General features: G+C 35.6%; 1 long non-coding RNA gene across 2 annotated transcripts in view; it reads left to right on the forward strand.

Annotated features, from left to right (window-relative positions):
• Positions 1–19277, forward strand: part of LOC108405330 (uncharacterized) — a 165986-nt gene that overhangs the window by 60152 nt on the left and 86557 nt on the right. For both annotated transcript variants that reach the window (XR_012120883.1, XR_012120884.1), the window contains one exon: positions 3486–3642. This is a non-coding gene — a long non-coding RNA (uncharacterized lncRNA). The remainder of the gene's footprint in view (positions 1–3485; positions 3643–19277) is intronic.

A 19277-nucleotide genomic window follows, 5' to 3' on the forward strand; every position in this document is an offset into this window, starting at 1 on the left:
TGTCTGCCTGTACAGGTGTAAGGCAGCCCACCTGTGGGCTAAAGAGGCCACTTGTGCTTACAAGTTGAGACCTGCCAGCACAGCTCAAGTGATCCTACACCTTAGTTAGGGCCAAACAGAGGGAGTGGTTTCATTAGAAATAATTAAACTCAAATGAAACAAACCCAGGAGTTCAACACAACTACAGCTGTGGCTGTCATCAAATCATTCCTCGATTATTTTTATTAGAAGGATCCTGGACCTCATGGACATATTTGTATGTTTTGGGCATATTTGTATGTATGTTTGGATTAATGATGTAAATGTCATTTTTTGAGTCTCCTTTTGGTATTCAAAATCAAATCACTCTGAAAATATAAATCACATTCTAGAAATATGGAACCAAAAAGAAAACTTATTAATTTGAACTTAAAATTATCTCTCTGCTATAGTTGCATAAATCTAGACAAGGGATTCAGATAATCATAGTAAGGCTTGTTGCAAATCCAGTAATGTGTGTGTCAAATGTCTAATGATAGGTTTTTTAAATTATAAATGTGGCAAGTAAATATGAGGCAGCATATTTGGGAGATAGTTTTTAAAGACATATTTTAAGGTATTTGCTGTGTAAAAATATATAGTATGTTTAAGTTATAAAGCGTAACTGTAAACTGAACATCCTAGAGGCCACTGTTACACTTAAGCAGTGGACTATTACCAATGCTTCGAGGCTCCCCCTAGTCACTTGTTCATTGCAAACCTCTGGCTGCTATCCACCCTTTACCCAGGGAACCACTATCTTGAATTGTGCTTGATTTTAATACATATTTATCCATAACAACTTATTTTTAAAGTTTGCATCAAGGTTAAGAGTTATAGTTTCAAAGTTAAGCATTTGGGCATAAATTCTAGGGCTCTGGGTTGAGTACGTCAGGGATGGTAGGAGTAATGAGGCAATGAAAACAAGTGGTTTGGAATGACAGACTTTGATGGGATTTGGAGGGTAGTTAACTGGAAGTCCAGGCAATGGGATCAATTTTAGTGTCAAGAAAAATGTTGAATATGTGGAGGCAGGGAGATAGAAAGAATGTAGGGACTACTAATGCCAATTTAGAGTTGAAACATCTGATTAATTTCCTTAAAGAAGAGGATTTTTATCAATTTCATGTTGCGTTCATTCCACAGACTCTACTTGGGGATATGAGCATTCCTCCTATCAAAAAGGCGGAAGATTAAAGTATACAAAATGTTTTCTTCTTGAAAGGGAATATGCGGCATCTATAAAAAGAGTTATCACATGTAAAGCATAGGTAATTCTCTCTCTAGATATTGTTACCATTGTCATCACTTATTTGGTAGTAAACTTAAGTCAGAGCAGAGAGTGATCTGTACGTCCCTAAGCATAAATGTAAGAGATGCTTCTACAATTAGTTTTCACGGGTCCAGAGTTTGAACTTGAAACCAAGTTACGTCTTGCATTCAGGGAGTGTATTTATGACTTCTCCACAGTGAAAAAAAGCCATGAAAAGCATAACAGTTTAGGGAAGAATATTTCTTTCTCCTAAAGGTATGGAATTTCAGTTAGGTTGGATTGTTTCCACAGGAAGTAAGGTGGTGGTAAAGAAGTGATGCCTGTCAGGCTTGGGTGACTTCTCATGTCATTGGTGTCTGTCTGCTTTCTGGTTGTTTGGGATTTCCTAAGGTTTCATTCTTGAAGTAATTTCTCTTTCCCTCCTCTTTCCCAGAGGTCTTATCTGTTCTTGTTTCTTTAACTATTGTCCCTCTGCAGAGATATCTAGTTTTATGTGCCAATAGGATGTCCTTTAGGTACCTTAAACTCAGCATATTCAAAGGCGAGCTGCTCATTGTTACTGCACCAGAGTTTCTTATCCTGACTTTCCCATTTTATTTGATGAGATCAAAGTTTCATAGATGTGAAACAGTCATCAGAAACCTTTTAAAAATTCTCCCTAATATCTAAATTATTTCATTTTTGTCATGAACAGATGAGAGAATCTGTCTTTGCCATTCCTACTGCCACTTCCTTGGCTTAGCCTCTCATTACTTTCTGGTCTGCTTTATGCCAAAGCTTTTCTTCATATCTTGTCTATCCTACCACTAATCCATCCTTTGCATCAAGGCCAGATTAATCCTCATAAAGTGCAACCCTAATTTAGCCTAGGCCCTAGGTTAAATGCAAAAACAAAGACAAAAACTTCATTGGTTTCCTACTTCCTACATAATTTAGAATAAACTCCTGTTATTTGACACTCTCTACAATAGACTATCAATTTATCTTTTACTGTTCCCCTGTTTATGCCCTTCCAGCCAGTCACCATTCTATACCCATTCTCTTTTAACCATGCCATTCCATTCTCTTTTAACCATGCCATTACTCTATACAGAATGATAATAACTAACTCTTTTATAGGACTTACTGTGTTCCAGGCAGTAATCTAAGCATTTTGTGTGTAATGACTTAATTTAATTATTTCACTGTCCTAAGAAGTGTGCATTATTACTAGCTCCATTTTATAAAAGGAAATCAAAAGAGAGAGTTTAAATGACTTGCCCTAAATCATATAGTTAATTGATAGTAGAATTGGAATCCAAACAGAGCCCATGTTCTTAGTCCCTATGTTCTTTTCTTTCTATTGTTGTCAAATTTCTAACCATGCTTTGGTATCCATCACAATCCTCACCATTCATCAGGGTCCATGTATGTGCTGCCTTCAATAATGCCTATTTTGTTCTTCACAAATGGTGATTCTCCCCTGCTTTGAGTAGGATAGCAATTGTGTTTTCTACATTTCTGTCTGTATATACCATGCACAATAATTTAGTTTTTCTACTATTTTTATTCCTTAACTAAATAGATAAGGTCCTGTTCTTGTTCTAAAGGAGGTCACAGTCCTATATCTTGAAGCATCTAGCAAAGACATGTCCAATATTTAATTAATGTTTGTTGGAATTAATGCTATTGAAATCAGTAAAAAACTCATTCCCAAGCCAAGGAATCAAGTTAATAAACTAAAATCTTTAATGCACTTTAAAAACAGTTCTAAATTATTTGTAATAGGATATTCCATCTTTTAAGAAAGCCAGCTTTTTAGCATTACTTTATATTGAACTTTAACGGATGTTTTGATTTTTAATTCCATACCAGAGTTATTTCACAGTTCAAAGTTTTGAATTAAATATAAGGGGGTTTACTGTGTTTTTTTTTGCTAAACCTTGCTGAACTTTATACCTTCACATGTACTTCAAATAAAACATACTGGAAACCCTTCCAGGAAAAGCTCTATTATGAATTAAGCATTTGGCTTGTTTGTTTCAAAGTATTCCATTCCTTTGCTTTTTAATGCTCACTCACACTTTTGTTCATATCTTTTAGTCCCTTGAAATATACCTTTTTTTAGAGGGATCCAGTACAACAAATATTTGCTCTTGTTTGAATATAATACAGAATAAACAGAAAGGTTTTTAAATTCATTTTTCTACTTCAGGTGTCTCTGTTGATGTAATGAATTCCTAAAAACCCATTATCAGTTTGGGCCTCAAATATTCAGGTTCAACTTAAGCCCTCAGTCTGGGACAAAGGAATAAAATTGTGGAGAACCAGGAATCAGAGTTTTTCAGAAGAGGATGCCTAGTTGGCCAAAGGTAAGCCTTCTGTTTGTGGGGCTTGCTCCAACTGGGTCTTCATCCTGTCTCCCTATGTCTTCCTTGCATTTCTCTTATTACAAATGTTAATATTCAGCTATGGATTTTCTTCCTGGAACTCTTTTCCTGAGTAATCAGAATGTGTATATATCCATTTGTCATACCATCTGCAATGAAAATAGCAAATATTTGGGTTTTGAGAGAATCAGTGAGATCATTTCCTCAGACCCATGCTCTCTTTTGTGGATCATAAAGTTAACCTTAGATACACAGATGCACTTCTCTTAGAGCAGAGAAGGCAGTCATTAATGTAGGGTATACAGTTATCTAATAAGATTGCCACTAACATGAGTTGAAGTTGAGATTTCTGCATTTGAAAAGGTGAGAAGCAATCAGACTGCACCTACTTGAAATCAATTGCTAGAGGCTTGTTGTCTAGTGGAATTATATTTTATCAATGGATTTTAATTTTTGATTTTTAAAATTCTTTTGCATAGTAGAGTGTGTATTTGAACTCTGACTATAGTGAACCAGGCAACATTTCATTACAGAGGGGTGTCTCCTTCCTAGAAGTTGTGTTATTGGCCCACAGCTTTAAAACTGAGTATTACATGGTCTCTCACCTACAGAATTTTTGTTTTTGGCTGAAATTGTACTGAACCCTGGAATTAAGGGAAGAAGGGAAAGAGACCTTTAAAAATCAAAACCTGTAAGAGAGATAATTGAGAGTCAAGTTTATGGCTAGGAATAGTTCTTTATTGAATAATCCGCCTGTCTGGGGAAGTCATCCTATAGAATGGAGTCCATAGCTTGCAGTGTGATATCCATGTAATTCCGGGTAAAGGACTCTTCTTGGCCAGGTACGCCACTAGAATCAAATTAGATCAATAGGTGACAGATGTCATACCCAGTTCAAAATGCCATTTGGCTGATGATGAGTATGTCACTACAATATTTGAACATTCAAATACCCTTCAATTGAGTTTTACGTTATTCTACATTATCAAATTAAATGTGTCAATTTCTTTAGTAGTTTGACCTTACAAGTTAATTTTGTACAGGAATTGGATATATGTTACATATATAATGTGATAATGTCCACTCCTACCTTTCTTGAAGAGGTTTTTGTTTGAATAAATGAAATAACATAAGTAGAGTGTGAATCTTAAAATTATATTCATCCAAAATACTACTTAAATATTTTAATCATAAATACTAAGGTTTCCTAGGAACAAGTTGACTTAACTCTTGTTATTGAGTTCTAAGTGCCAGATTATGTATTAAGTAGTTCTGACTAAGTGCCATATTGTGTATTAATGTGATGTTAAGCAAGTAAAATATAGTCTCTGCCATCAGCAACTTTGTAGTAGGGGAGTTAGGCAAACATTTATATAGTGTAGCAGTGATGCACAGAGTTTGTTACTGATGTATATAATTGAATTAAATACCCATTAGTCTCTGAACCCCTTGATAGTGGAGGGGATTTTAGTCATCACTGTAGCAAATATAAGGTTTAGTACAAGGCAGGTTCTCAATCAGTGTTAGCCAAATGAAAGAATGAATAAATGTCAGTTAACTACCTAGTGGGCATATTTAGCCTCAGTCATTTGTAAAAACAAAAATTGTCCTATTTTTATGAACCCTTGCACTTTTTATAGCAAAATAAATAGTAGTTTTATTTCTTTGGTGCTCACCCAATACCGGGCACCCTATTAATAGCTTGATGTATGTAGTCTTATTTAATATTCACAGTAACCCTGACAGGCAGATGTTATTTTACAAATGGGAAGGTTTAGCAAAGTCCAGCAACTTATCTAAGATCTCATAGCAAATAAATGAAAGATTTAGGATTTAAATCAAGGGTGTCAGACACCAAAGCCTATTCTCTTGATTGCTATGAAGAATAGTGGTTAAAATTCTTTGAAGAAGGCCAATAACTTTGAAGAAACAGTTTATTAAGTTTTCAGAGTTTTACTTCTGTAATAAAAAAACTTACTAAGAATAATGTTGAAAGTATTTTAGTCACTGTTACAAAATAGTATTGGTGTTGACAGAGACTCTCAACCCATCTGGTCAGGCAGGACAGGCTGCAGTCTCATTCCCACAGTGCTGGACAGGAGTGTAAATTTAACCAGGGAGCAGAGGAGTTGTGGTGGGGGTGGTGAGCCCAGGAACATTTGCTGAAGAGCAGGGCATTCAGGTTTGCATGGAGACATAAGCTCTCTACAGAGTATATCGAAGACCATTGCCTTTTTTAAAACCTCTTCCTAGCATTGCCATACCTTTTCTTCTTGCAACACCTCTTCAAGCTGTAGCTCTGTCTGCATTAATGTAGGGCTGTGGGGTGCTGCTAGGGCCCCTGGTGGTGGCTGGCTGCTGGCTGCAGGGCTATTTCTTACCCAATATATTTGCATCTTTAGCATCATTAGAAGCCCAGTAGGAAGTAGGACTGTGTATGAAATGTGATCACACCCAAAGCCTTGGTGCTGGGGCAGAACTCTAAGGCACTGAATAACCAAACCAGCAGCATTCTCTACTTTCTCTCATAATAGGATGCCCTCCACCTAAGTTGATATGGTGTAGTGAAAAAGTGTTCCACATTCAGGAAGATTTGGTTTCTAGCACTTCACCACTACCTGGTCAGTAACCTTGGATTAGTCACTCATACTTCCATGGGGCTCAGGTTCATCATCTCTGACATGTGGGAATTAAATTAGATGGCTTCTAAAATCCCTCATGGCCATTACAAAGATAAACAGCATTGGAAACAGTGGAAACAAACTTGGCTGAAAGCAGTTTCAAGTGGCTTTGCCACTTTATTAGCTGTGTAAATCTGGGTTGTCATTGTACAAACACACACTTGAACACACACGCATAATACTGGAGTATGGATCCTACTCCCTTGATTTTATAGGGTTGTTGTGATTCACACTTTACTTATGTTATTTCATAAACTGTGAAGTGCTTTGTAAAGCATCACTATTACAATTTTACATTTATTCTAACCATATATTCATATTGCTGGCTAACTAGAATGTGACATTAAATAGAATTTGAGAAGCTATGATTCAACCATTCTTACTTTACCGTACATTCATTTTAAAACAACAAATTCATGGACATATTAAGGTGTCAAGCAGTCCCCCTGGCAAAGAGCCAAATACCACTCTTTTGCACCATAAGGGGCAATAAATCCATCAAAGTCTGATGAAAAGAGATTTAAAGAACTTCTGAGATTTTAACATTGGTATCCCATTTAACTATTTACATGCATAAAAAATGATCTTACATAAAGTATACTTTGTGTGGGGCATATTCTCAATTTTTTATATTGTTTCAGCAATAGCCTTATTTACTTATTTTTATTATAAATATGTTTATTGTTTTTTTCATGCATTAAAATGAATTATCCTGGTAGCCCACAGATTAATTTGGCATGTGTATGTGTCCTTACATGAGCACATTTAAATAACAGGTCTCAGATTCTTGGCCATCTGCCATAGTATCTGCTACCGTCTTTTTCAGACAGCATTTCTTCTATCTTGCCATGAAAAATACCCAGAGTGTAGTCACGCAGGGCATGGAGCTAACAGTGGAGGTCAGCAGTTAGAGTGACTGATTATCAGCTCTCTCCTAGGTTTTGATGGAAGCAAGGCAATATGATGACAAGAAACATGGTCTGGGAATGAGACCCAATCAAGTTTCTGGGCCTCAGTTTCTATATCCATATTATGAGGGAGTCATTGTTCCAAGAGGTCTTTGAACCGGATTAGGAAGTGGGGTAAAAAGAATGTCATGACAGTGGTGGGAGTGAGGTGGATGATGAGATTGAGGTTGTCAGCTGGCTGGATTTGAATCCTGGCTCCACCCATTTACTGCAGTGGGTGCTTGTTTTAACCTCTTTAACTCTCCATTCCCTCACCCATTCAAAAAGGGATAAAGCAACAAACCCCTTCACAAATTGTTGTGAGTAGTAAATAAATCAACTGTAAAAAGCCATTGATTCTCAACAAATTGAAGCCATTATTGTCTTATGAACTTCAACAAGTTATTTAATCTTTCTATGTATCAGTTACTTTTATCTGTGAAATGGGTATCAATATTGGGGCTTACCTAAAATAGGTTATCTTGAGGATTCAACGAGTCAGTATATATAAAAGATTTAGGACAACGACTGGCATGTAATAAATGCAATAAAAGTTAGAGGAAGAAGGGACAAACTCTAATTGGCAGCATCAGGTATGTTGATATTTAGATAAAACTAAAGAATAATAAGGATTTTGAAAGGCTAAAAAGAAGGATGTTTAGCCCATAGGAAAAGAGCATCAGCAAAAGAATCCCAAGAAAATGGAGGGTGTGTTTGGGAACCCCTGTATTTTCACATGGTGGGAACATAGTGTTTGTGAGCATATGCGGTAGGAGAAGAGGTTGGAAACAGAGCTTGGGGCTAGTGTGGGGAAGATTTTGAATGTTGTGCTCTTAGGCTAATGCAGTTTGAAATGTTTCCTAGTTAAGAAGTTTGATTTCCAGCCTCCTCATAAGATGTGGCGCAACATCTTTTCAGTGGAATGTCTTCTGTCCTGTCCCCTAAAGATAGCTTTTCCTCCCTCTGTGTACCTTTGGCATATTGTATATAGAATATTTAATTATATGGAGTTATATGGAATTGTCATAGAATATTTAAGTTATTTGTTTTACATATATCTTTCTTCTTCACTGAGAGGTGACTCAGGGGCAAAAACTACCACCAAGTCATATTTGTATAAACAGCACATGAGCACTTGGACTAGTGCTAACTGCTGGGTAAACAACTGCTTCCCTGAGGCAGGAGCCAGAGATAAGATGGAACCCTGTCTTTGTGCAAACTGAGGCCTGGGACTGCTTTTCAGGATTTTGTTGGGAAACTGTGTGAGTTCAAACTGGGGCAAATTAGGCAGTGAATAAACACATTTAAAATTGGTCAGGACATCTATATGTAGGTAATTTTATTCCTTCACTATTCCTGTAAATGCCATTTTCTTAATAAAAAAATGTGTGCCTTATTTATTTATTAAAAGGAATATTGATTTCTTAAATACCAAAGTATAAAGAAAATATTGAAAATATGCTCCACAATCTCTCTACCTAGAGAGCTCCTGCCCATATTTAAGAAAAATAAAAGTTGTAGATGTACATTTGGAAATTTGATAGTGATCAGAAAGGCACAAAATTAAAAGTGACAGCTTTTCCTTACTCCCCATCTCTCAACCATTATGATTTCATCCGAAATTAGCTACTGTTAATTTTTTGTGATTCCTTGATTTATTTTAAATGACAGTATACAACATGTGTAATTTGTGTTTCTGTTATTTTAATAGGGATCTTTTTTTCCGAACAAATGAAATGTGTTAAAAATTTAAGTGTACATTTCAATTTTTATGACTCTAGGTAGGATACAAGCGAATCTGTTGATGGACATAAATTATCTTAACCAACTAACACCTGCATGCCATTACTTGGACTGGAAGAATAGCCTTAGGAAGAAATAAGTGTCTTTGGCACTTGCCTATTCAAGTGAATGCAATGCCACAATGGGCCTCTTTCTAACCCTTGTTTGTCTGCTTAAACTGACTTTAAAAATAACGTGTAGGGTTTGAGTTAAATGTGATTTCTATACATACAAACAAGTTGGAAGCATGGAGGACTCTTTTTGAGCCAAATCAGAATGGCCATGTTTGAGCAGGCAGATTTTGTGGAGGTGGCCACAATAATGACTGCTTGGTGGGGGCAACAAAGAGTTAGGGCCCAGGAAGTTTGGGGAACCTCCCATGGAAAGGTGGCTAGTTAGTAAGCAGGAGGGCCAAAAGTACAGGAATGAGAGGAACCAAACTGTAGGGAGAGGTGTCACCAAAAACTTCCCAAATGAAGGTGGGCTGGATCCTAGAAATCAAGAAAGAAGCAAGGAAAGAGGACAGAAGTGGAAGAACTGTTGCTGAATCTGGAGGCTTCCAGGTGAACATTTGCATGGCATGGCTCAGGGCTCCACGGCTGACTCTACCTAATCCTAATTAGCCTTGTTCCAGTGAACTTGGACTCTGATACAGACTTTTCAGTTAAAGCATGTCCACCCCTCCCTTCCTTCCATTCTCTTCAGTTAATTTTTAATTGCACTGTGTTGGACTCTTCTAACATTGAGGAGCTTATATATTTTTCCTACTGATGAAAAAAACATAAAAGGAATAAGTGGAGTATAATAGGAATGTATGTCAGTAATGACACATTACTTCAGTGATTCATTTATATGAAGCACTGGGGGAGCAGTGGGCCTGTTGTCTAGTAGATAGACAGTGATAATTATTACCCAAATAAATATGACATTAGATACTTAATATTATTAAGAAAAAGTATACAGCTCTGTAAACATGTCAGAAGGATAAGATCTAGGCCGGTGAATCAGTAAAGGCTTCTCACAGAAAGTGATGTTGACATTTTTAAATGTATGCAAGTGTTCAGTATATATCCACATTTTTCTAATGGCACTGTGGATCATAGTACTATAAGATATTAGTTTGCATTATGGTAAATACAAATTAAATACACACCAAAGTTACCTAGAAATTAATCCTGAGAATGTTTTCCGTTAATATAATATTGTTCAAATAATTCCATTAAGTGAAAAGTTTTTATGATTGAGATAATTAAATGTTGGAAAGCAAGTAATCTGTTTAACATCAAAGGAAAAAATTATGGTGATTTATGGAAAAAAGTTAAAAACTCCAGTTAACAGAGAATTCAAAAAAATTCTAAATAGACTATAATAAAGCAGACAGCTACTTGAATTAGTCTTTAGAAAATTTTCATATCAGCTTAAAAATCTTATGTAGCTTTGTTCATAGGATCTGAAAGTTAGGAATTTTATCATTGGAAGGGATTTTATAGTTATGCTCTTTAATCCCCTCAATTTACAAATGATGAAACTGAGGGACAAAGATTTTAACTGACATGTTTCTAGCAATAACACAAATCTAAAAGTATTTCAGGAAAATTCATTGATGAGTCATTTAAAAATTTTTCTCCTGCAGAGCAAAGAAAATAATCAACAAAATGGAAAGACAGTCTACTTTGTGGGAGAATATACTTGCAAATCGTATATCTGACAAGGAGTTAATACCTAAAATATAAAAAGACCTCATGCAACTCAATAACAAAATAACAAATAATCTGATTTAAAAATAGGCAGAAGATATGAATAGACATTTTCCAAAGAAGACATGCAGTTAGCCAAAAGGTATGTGAAAAGATGTTCAACATCACTAATTATCATCAGGCAAATCAAAACTACAATGAGATATCACCTCACATGTGTTAGAATGGCTGTTATAAAAAGTAAAAGAAATAATAAATGATGAGAATGTGAAGAAAAGAGAACCCTTGTGTACTATTGATGTGGATATAAGTTGGTGTAGCCTCTATGGAAAACAGTATAGAGATCCTTCCAAAAAAAAATAATAGAACTACCATATGATCCAGCAACCTACTTCTGGGTATTTATCCAAAGAAAACAAAAACACTAATTTGAAAAGATAGCACCCCCATGTTCACTGCAGCATTATCTATAGTAGCCAGATATGGAAACAACCTAAATATCTACTGATAGATGAGTGGGTGAAAAAAGATGTGGTGCATATATACAATGGAATATTATTCAGCTTGAAAAAAAAATGAAATCTTGCCATTTGTGACAACATGGATGGACCCCAAAGGGCATTATGCTAAATGAAGTCAGAGAAAGACAAATACTGTATGATCTCACTTACATATGGAATCTAAAAAAATCAAGCTCACAGATACAGAGAAAATATTGCTGGTTGCCAGAGGTGGGAGGTGGGGTGTGGGTAAAATGGGTGAAGGGTTAAAGGTACAAACTTTCAATTATAAAATAGGTAAGTTATGGAGAAGTCATGTATAGCCTGGTGACTATAGTTAATAATGCTGTATTACATATTTGAAAGTTGATAAGAGAGTAGACCTTGAAAGTCCTCATCATAAGAAAAACGTTTTGTTACTGTGTATGGTGGCTTATTGTGATGATCATTTCACAATATATACAAATATCAGATCATTATGTTGTACTGATATAATGTATGTCAATTAAATACCTTAATTAAAAAAGATATTTCTTCTGAATCAGGTTAGAATCTTCATCTTTTATAATATCTGAGGTTGAGTCTGTATTCTAGTTCTCTATTAAAAATAAGTGGACTCAGTTTTAAAGAAAATTTTCATTTACCTAACTTGGAAATTAAAAACATTTCTATTTTAATCATAATGCAGAATCATTGGTTATACATTTAGGGTAGGAAAGAGGTTGATTTCTCCAACAATATTTGATAGATATACATGAGAAAAAAACCTTATATATTTTAGGAGAAAAAAACAATAGTCTCTTTGCAAAAGTATAGTATTTTTTTTTAAGCATTTCTCATATTTACTCACATTCTTCTCACAGAAGTAGAAGGAGACAGGGCTGATATCTTCAATTTTTAGAAGACTGAGGTTCAAAATAGGTCCAGGAGTTAACAGGACAGCCAGGATTCTATTATGAGACTCACTCCAGTATGCTTCCTCTCACAATCCAACGTAAACTGTTACTGTTATATCTGTATGAGTGTGGTGAAGTATGGGATAGTAACAGTTTTTTTAAGACTCTATATAAAGTGGACAGTGTTTAGTTGTACTTTTAAACATGAAGATTAATATCAAGATCTCAAAAATATGTGTTGTGACTAAATATTTGTTGACCAAGAAGACCCTGGAAACCAACAGTTAACATACTTAGTGAAATACTGAATGCTTTCCCCCAAGATCAAGAACATGGTGAATATGTCTGCTTTCAATATTCTTTTCAATATTGTGCTGTGGGTCCAAACCAGGGAATTATACAAGAAAATGAAATATAAAGCATCCAGACTGGAAAAGAAATTAAGAAAACAATTTCATTTAAATGTTATAAAAAAATATAAATACTTAGAAAAAAATAACAAATGAATGAAAAACTAAATTTTGAAAATCACAAAATATTGTTGAAAGAAATTAAAGACCTAAACAAATGGAAAGACATCCCATATTCATAAATTGGAATATTTAATATTCTTTAGATGGCAATAGTCTCTAAATTGATTTACAGATGCAGCACAATTCCTAACAAAATCCCAGTTAACTGCTTTGCAGAAATTGAGGTACTGATCCTAAAATACCTATGGAAATTCCAGGAGCCTGGAATAGCCAAACACTCTTGAAAAAGATACCAAAATTGCAGGACTCAAACTTCTCAATTTCAAAACTCACTGCAAAGGTAGTGTGATACTGACATAAGGAAAGACTTCTAAATCAATGGAATAGAATTAGGAATATAGATACAATCATTCACCTTGTTAGTCAAGTGATTTTTGACAAGTGTGCCAGAACAATTCAACATGGTAAAGAATAGTCTTCTTAATAAGTGTTGGGATAACTAACTGACTATCCACATGTAAAAGAATGAAGCTTGAGCTTGATCCCTACCTCCTTATAAAAAACATTAACTCAAAATAGATCAAGGACCTAAATGTAGGAGCTAAAACTATAAAACTCTTAGAAGAAAACAGGTAAGTCTTTGTGATCTTTGTTTTGGCAATGGTTTTTAGATAAGATATCAGAAGAACAAGCAACCAAAAAATAGATACACTAGACTTCATCCGAAATTAAAACTGTTTTTCTTCAAAGAACACCATTAAGAAAGTGAAAAGACAATAATTAAGAAAAAATATTCACAAATCATATATCTGATAAGGGATTTACAGATAGAACATATAAGGAATTCTTACAACTCAACAACAGAAAGACAAACAATGTAATTAAGGAATAGGTCAAGGATCTGAACAAACATTTCTTCAAAGAAGATATACAAATGGCCAATAAACAAATGAGAAGATTGTCAACATATTAGCCATCAGATAAATGCAAATAAAACCAGTGAGATATCATTTCATACACATGAGGAAATTAATACTTGGAGAAGTTAAATAACTTGCCAAATATTTCAAAAGACTGGCTCCAGTCCTCTATACCGTGGTACCAATTCTCAATAGCCTTACCCTTCTAGCTTAGCCTAGTTCAGCCCAGCCTCTAGCTTTCTCTCATAGCTTTGTGAGGACACAGGGAAATGAAGAAGACAGCACTGGTAGCAGTTATTCTAGTTGTCTGTTTCCAATCACTCCAAAACTTATGGCTTAAAGTAACAATTTATAATGATCTCAAAGTTCAATTGATTAGGTTCAGCTGAACTCTAACTTTGGGATTTCTGTGTGTGATTTCCATCAGATTGTAACTGGGGATGAAGTCATCTGAAGGCTTGACAGAGTTGAAAATAGTCTCTTCATTCACGTATCTGGTGCCTCAGAGCTTTGTCATGTGGTCTCTTTCTCCAGCAGAGGAGCATGGACTTCTTATTGGGAGGCTTAGGGCTCTGTGAGGGAGTTCCCAAAGAAACAGAAGGATGAAGTTGCCAGTCCTTCTAAAGGCGTGGACTGGAACTGGCACAGCATTCACTTACTCCATGTCTACAGGTCAAAGCAGTTGCAGTCAACTCAGATGCTAGAGACCATGTGAGCACTAGAGAAAGAAAGAAATTTTGGAGGCCTCTTTTGGAATCAAGCTATCATAGTATTGAGGAAGTAGATGTAGAATCAGCATATTAGTAGGAAGCTGTTGGGTCTAACAGTAGGGTGTTGTGGGATGAACACAGTCTTACATCCTGGGTCTGCTCTACTCAACTTCCTTGGCATAGCCATGGAAGTAAATTTCCAAAAAAGTGTTTTAAAGACACAATTCCCCCAACTATCCCCTCATAATATTTTATGTTAACAAGATATGATCCCTTAGGTAGAGATATTAGTTCTGTCCTCTGATTTGCAGCTTGCCTCTGACCTGTCTTGTGGGTATAAATATCCCAGGAGTATATAAAGTTAGGGCTACAAGAGCTGGAATCACCTACTCATTTCCTATGCCTGCAGATAAACCATAACAAAGTCATAACTAGAGTATTTCAGTAGGGGTCCATCCTATTTTTAAAGACTTGAAGAAGCAAAGTTTCCACAAAACCTACAGGAAACCAATTCTGAGATACAATCTTAATCTTTATATATGACTAAGTTCTCCATGCTGTGTCAGTCATCTCCTTGAACCTGACTTTCTATGTCTGGGAAACAAAGCACTCACATATTTCAGAAGGAAGTTATTTGGATGAACTAATGAATAGTTACAAAGGGCTTTGAAAATATAAATTGCTGCATAAATACTTAATGTCTATATAAATACCTTTGCTTCAGCCTGAGGGGGCCTCAGGCTTCTTGAAAGACTTCAACCTTATGGAGTAACTGAATAATACAGATAAAGCTCTGGCTAAGTGAGGATAAAATGATTCTTGCCTTTATTATGTATATTATTTATTGCAAAAGCTTTTCTAAAATTGAAACATTGTAAATTTTAGAGAGGAAAAAAAGTATTTCATGGTTCCCTTAGATTGTAAGCTCTTTCAAGCAGATCTGTGCTCAATACATGCTTTTAAAAATATATATAATTCACAGATGTTATTGGTGTTGAGAAATAATGTGAAAGTGCTTTCTTGCATATGATGTTTTCTTGGGGAGTAGAGAGAAAAAATCAAACTATTTTCAAATGATCTCTTTTCCCTCCCTTTCTATTTTTAAGATATCATCTTAAAATGAAAGATATTTGGAGCATGCCTTATCAAAAATGATTTCTTAATACTTAGAAATTGGAAAAAATGTTTAGGGATTATACTATATAAGAATGCTTTAAACAAATTATTTCACCCATCCCTTTCTGCTGATGACAGCTAAAGGAAGAACGGGGTGTATCAGACATAGAACTGGAGCATATAGCTATCCTACATCCCTGCTCTATGGCCTCCTTTCCCTGGACTTATTAGTAGATCCACAAAGATGAGGAAATATTTTGAATCTCATATTTAGGGGAATAAAGGAGAGTAGAAGTGAATAGAGGCAGAAGATCTATCCACGTAGGAAGTTATGCAGAAAAAGGAGAAAGAAGTTTCCTTATGGGGGCACCGTGCTGCTCCCTTGATGCCTTTCCTGATTGGCAGAGGATACTTTGAGCCTCATGAGTAAAAGAAGAAAAAATGGAGGGATGGACTGTTCCTCCTGAGGTAGAAACTGAACCCAGCAGATCTTCACATTCTTTGAGCTTCTGTTTATGGAAAGGGATTCTGATAACTCTCCTTTTATCCTTTTTTTTCCTTTTAACTTCCATAGTTGAGCCTTGAGTTGCAATAATCCAAGATGGTGGAAAGAATAAATTAAGCGAATTGTTGCAGCCTGCAATCAGATGAACAGTGTACTGTCTGTAGGAACTATTTTGGAGAGCTGTTTTGTAATTAACCTGCAAATGACATATTCAGATTTGATTAATCTCATGTGGTCAGTAGGTAAGCTTGAGATGAAGGGATTTTTTTTAATAATCAACAATAGTTTCTATATAATGTGTTTGCAGGAGAATATTTAAATAAGAGAATTGACAAAATGTTCATCAATGATGTGGTCAGAGATTTGCCTCAGTTTTATAAATAGAATGTATAAAGCATTTCACTATATTTGATATGTAGAGACATTGATTTAGCTTCACGTTTATTATGAAATAAACATTATAAAAAAAAGTCATCTAATTACTGAAGGATTTGGTGTTCATTTGGTCCCTAACCTGTTCTTTTAGTTGGTATATGTGATAGATTCTGAGTTATAGATTATTTCCTATTACATTGGTAAATTATAACTCAAACCTCAAGTTTAAGGATTTAATTTTCTGTTATTCTTAATGAAATAACCAGAGCAGCAGCTCCCTGTGGTGGTATATAAAAAGTAGTGTGCAGATACCTACTAAAACATTTGCAGACCTCCTCAGTTTTCTGTTTTTAATGTGATGAAAATTTGTACAAATAACAAAGAAAGAATGTCATGGTAATGAAAACATTTCCTTTACATGTATTTTAGAGAGATGCTAAATCAAAGGTCTTCAAAGAATTACTAGGGTTCTTTCTAGGAGGTTATTGACAAATATGTAGTTTGTCTCTGGAGTTTGTGCCTCTTTCACAGATTGGTGTATTTGTCATCCCACCGGCAGAATAAGTGTCTGTAATTCATTTCTCCTTGTTAACTAGTGTGCCTTTGTGTGTGGGATGATTGGCAGCACACTCGGCTGAGTCCCAACGGATGAGCTTGTTAGCAAAACCCTAGCATCCTATCTCTAATAAAGCATATCAGCAGTACATTTTGTCCTATCTATTAGCCTCTCTGTTTCTTTTTTTGTGAAAAGCTGAGTGTCCCTTTGAAGCAATGACAAATAAACCCCTGAACTGAAGTGCTAGGCTGCCTTACGGACAGCTGGATAGTAAATGTCACACCGTGTAGAGAATGCCTATTATCAGAGTGAGCCATTTGTTCCCGGCCTTTCAGTATCTTAATGTAATACAAAATTGCTAAATCAAGCCCCATGTCTGTGACAGAACATAATTAATGAGAAAGCAGGAGCCAATTCAACACTCTTTATTGGGACCTAATTGGCTCAGGCAACAGAGTTGTCACTCAACAAGAGACTTCCTTTAAAGCAATTTTGTTCTTGGTTGTATTACAGAGCCTATTAAATTGTCCCCTCCTTGATCACACAAAGAAGTATCTGCATGCAATAATTAGCTTTTCCAGGGGGAATTTTTTTTAACTCATGCAATACCAGATCTTTTTTAAACTGTCTGAAAAACATTCAGGCTGTGGGGATGCGCTGCCATACTGAGCACCACTGTGGGCTGTTTCCCAGTCTGCTCAGGCACCAGGAAGCAGTGCTGCCGAAAGATGAAAGGCAGCCCCAAGGAAAAGAGAGCTGTGTTCAAATGTAGAGGGTGGGAGGATGGCAGAGGGAGAGGCAGAGGAAAGTACTTTGATGGGTAATCATAGTTCATTTCAAAATCGGCAGTTTAGAGGAATAGAACAGGAATACCTATATGTACATATTTAAATGTATAGTTAGCTTTTTGTTGTCATACCAAAATCACGTAGGAATAAAAAATTAACAGCTATGGTAGGGAGTAGGACTAAACATATAAAGAATTATCTGCAGCAACATTAATTCATTTGCCCATATCTCAGAATTTTATGGATCATACAATTTTAAAACCAGCACAAATATTTAATAGCATGTGATTATTACAATATCCAATTTCACTTTTGGGGATTATATTCTCGCCCTTCCCCTTACTTAACAAAACTCAAAATAAATTTATTCCTGCTATTTATATTATTGTTATAAAACTGTTTTTTTTTTCTGTCACAATATCATAGACTTCAAATAAATTTGTGCCTTCTCCTGGTGAATTATAACACTATGTGACATGCAATGACTAGAGACCACAGGGAACTGAGCTTATAGTTTTAGACAAAAAGGACACAACTGGCTAAGCTTGAGGTAAAGCAAATGGGAAAGTTGTAGGAACTATACTTGAAAACATAAGAATTAGGCAGTAAACAGTATGACTTTGAAAAATGCAACAGTTGATTTTGGAAGGAAATTATTAAAGGTTGATTTAAGTGACAACACTTTGAGCAGTCTAAATAATGGCAAGTATGTGGTCCCTTTCTTGAAGCAGCTGTCAATATCTCCCTTCTGTGTCTTCTGAACGCAAAGACTGTCTTGTTTGCATGGCAGTGGCATTTGGTTGGGTTTAGAAAGAGCTGTTTGCCTAGGCATTGTTACTTTCCTCAGTGTGGAAGTGCCAGATAATAGGAAAGGAAAGGAAGCAAACCTCTGAAATAGAGAAGATCTGTGCTGTTCTCACTGTGCTGTGTGGGTTAGGGAATGTTTGCAGCTGCTAAAATCCCAGGACTGTACCACAGTGACAGGGATATTATGCAGCGGGCACTCACAGTGTTGTGTATCTTAGATTTTCTAGCATTTGCTGACATATTAGCTATGTCAGTTAATTGTAATCTACTCAAGTATATAGAGAAATTGCTGGGTTGCCCCCCAACCCAAAGTGAGCAAGTGAGGCTCCTGAATGCCTCTAAATGTTTGAAAAATATTAGTTGTTATTCTATGAGGTAATAGAGTATAAAACTAAAAGCAATACAAAAAGTATTAGTCAATAATGTCCTTTCCCAGGTGACTTTTGAACCTTGTGAAAGCACACTTTCTCAACAAAGATTTATTAGTCTAGTCAGGGAACACATGATAATGATAGCAAGACCTGCCAGAATCTAATTTGCTTTAATTAATCATTTGCTTCATAACACGGTGATTCTTCCTCCTCCCCTTGCTTTTTTTTTTTAAAACTGTCTAGATTATTTTAAAACATTAGATAGTACACTGTGGATGGCTGAAGAAATTGAAACTGAATGCTGTAAAAGTTAGATTAAAAATTCATTTAACAGTATAAACATTTTAGAGTGCAGAATGGTGCCGATTAGGTCAAGTGAGTATGGAGTGATAAAACAGTCATGGAGCTGAGAGAAAAAATATTGTCAGAGGGCACTCAAACAGCTGAATTTATCCTAATTTAAGTGTTATAGCAGGCAAAAAAATTATTACCT

Source organism: Manis javanica, chromosome 8 (genome assembly GCF_040802235.1).
Source record: "Manis javanica isolate MJ-LG chromosome 8, MJ_LKY, whole genome shotgun sequence".
In the NCBI taxonomy this organism is placed as follows: Eukaryota; Metazoa; Chordata; class Mammalia; order Pholidota; family Manidae; genus Manis; species Manis javanica.